The 2,482-nt window shown below is 45.8% G+C and overlaps 1 protein-coding gene across 1 annotated transcript in view; it reads left to right on the top strand.

Annotated features, from left to right (window-relative positions):
* The window catches only part of LOC101858776, an 83,383-nt gene that overhangs the window by 21,194 nt on the left and 59,707 nt on the right, over window positions 1-2,482 (top strand). The window lies entirely within an intron of this gene.

Raw genomic sequence — 2,482 nt, 5'->3', positions numbered from 1 at the left:
AGAGAGAGAGAGAGAGAGAGAGAGAGAGAGAGAGAGAGAGAGAGAGAGAGAATCAGAAGGGTATCTAGCATGAGGGATGTCTGACAAAAATGGAATGCCTTATTCCACTGGTTGATAGTCTCCCCCGGTCAGACGTGCCTGTACATCATACCTCTGTTAATTAAATTGTTCTCGCGGTTTTCTCACCACGCTGACCGCACAGTACGTACATACTCTTGTGCAGCTACACCCAAACACACTTTACGGTGCACGGGCTGACCTTCGGGCTTTCCATTCAGGATACGTTTATTATTATTTGTTGTTAGTGCATTCAGTCGTTCCTTCCGTACTTCTGGATCATTCTACTTTTAGAGGCAACGAGTTCCCTTTCAACTATTACCGTTGATCTTTTCTGTTATGAAAGTGCTGTAAGCTTATCTGGAAGTCGTATTGAGCAATGTACCAATGACCCTGGTTGAAATCCTTGATGGCCTTTTTTTTTTGGGGGGGGGGGGTCTTAAATTGTTGAAAAGTTCTCATGGTACTGTCTTATTTAAGATGGATTTTGGATTCAGGAGTTTAAATACTGTCTCCATACCGTCCTGTACCGTACAAGCCCACTGAATCTGGTAGCTCAATAGAATGGTACGGATGCTCTCTGTGTCGACCCGTTGGAGCACGTCAGTGTCTCTGTGTTGTCCCCATGACACGGAATTAGGACCTGGAATACCTCTTTTTAAAAAATAATAAAACGGAGTGTTTTTACGGCGCTCGCAACTGCATAAGGTCATATGAGCGCGCGGGACACATTTAACTTTTTAAGTTGGTAGGAAATTTTGAATGCTGCCCGGGTGGCGGCCGAAGCCTACTCTTATCGATTTTAGACCACCAAGGGATCTTTAACGTGCGCAACTTGCACATGGGCCCTCCTAGATTTTTCGCCCTTGTCCGAGAAGGCTAGGTGTAGATCTTTCCTACCAGAAGATCAGGGGTGTGACTGAAAGACAGCAGTAAGAAGAAGCCAAGGAGTAGCAGTAGAAAGGCTGTAGAAAGAATCAGGAGCCCAGAGGAGGGGGCAAAGGGGATGAGGGAGTGGGGGCAGAAAGAGGAGACGAAAGCAGACGACAGAACACTGCTAGAGAGCAGGAAAGGAGGTGAAAGGAGACACATTTAGAAAAGAAAATTGTTCGGTCTCTACCCGGATTCGAAACCGGGACATTTGAATGAGAGGCCAACACCTTAACCTCTAGGCCACGAGAGCCCCCCGAAATATCTCAATTGGAAGGCGCTGAGCTGCTTGGCATGCGGGTTGTAGTCTGTCCACATTTCGCAGACGTAGAGCGGGTTTGGCAGAACTACTGCTCAATATACTTTGAGCGTGGTATCAATACTCAGTCCTAATCGTTCCTTGACTGTGCCCATCAGTCTGCTGAAGGCTGTGCTTGCTCTGGCGATTCTGGAGGCCACTTTCTTGTCAATATTAATCGAGCGTGGTATGGTGCTGCCAATGTAGAATGTGTCTGGCCGCTGATGGTAATTTGGGACTCGTACCTTACCATGCCGTACTAAACTAGATCAGACCAGACAAGGTCAGGCCCGGCTATCTTCGGGAAAGTGCGCAAAGTGTTATACAGGTAAAGGCGAATTTGTTTTGTTCTTGGAGCGATCTTGTGTATGTGCAAAAAATGTCTAGATTTACTTTTGTTTTCGTTATATAGAGCTGAATTTGACTAAAGCTACTTCGGCTTCGGACTTTTATGAGGTCAACAACAAGGCTTTAAAAGGCTTCTCTTTTTTTTTTTTTTTTGGTGGCTGTATGTCAGTTTATTCGTTTTGCCCCCTCCACCATTTCAAGGTATTGGAACAGTTTATGTTCGACAGGTAGTATCTGTTGGTACCATGGCTATGGTTGGTACAGAATTAATAATAAATAATCTATGTGTACATCAGTTCGTGTGCCCCGTTCAGTGAAGCACAAGAACATGCCGAGGTAAACGAAGTTGCTAGTGTCCATTTCTCCGTGCATTGTCCAATGCGCCAACTGTCCATAGGCGTGGGGCGTGGGAGCGAAAGGGAATGATGTGGCGATTAGAACTCGTGTGGGTTTTTGGCCCTCTTAGCATGCCTCGATAAGCGACATAATGATTAGATCCGTGACATATTTTCGCGAAGTTTGTTTGCGGTTGAGAAACCATAATAATACACAAAGTAGAACACGATTTATTTTGTGAATGTTGCAGTTTTAATGTAGTAGGATTGTTGGTGTGAAGCTGCCATATGGCGGAAGATATTTATATAGATAAGTTGGACGGAGAGAGAAGGAAGGAGGTTTGATCGGTTTCTGTATCCTTGGAAAATTCTTTGTGTTGTGTGCTGGAGGGGGTGCGTACGTGCGCGCGCGCATGTGTGTGTGTGCGTGTGTGTGTGTGTGTGTGTGTGTGTGCGCGCGTGCGTGTGCGTGCGCGTCTGTGTGTACTGTGTATGTTTAATGGGTGCCTTTTAA

Source organism: Aplysia californica, unplaced genomic scaffold, assembly GCF_000002075.1.
Source record: "Aplysia californica isolate F4 #8 unplaced genomic scaffold, AplCal3.0 scaffold00136, whole genome shotgun sequence".
Lineage (NCBI taxonomy): Eukaryota > Metazoa > Mollusca > Gastropoda > Aplysiida > Aplysiidae > Aplysia > Aplysia californica.
Note: the sequence above shows the minus strand (reverse complement) of the source record. Positions and strands in the feature narration are given on the sequence as shown.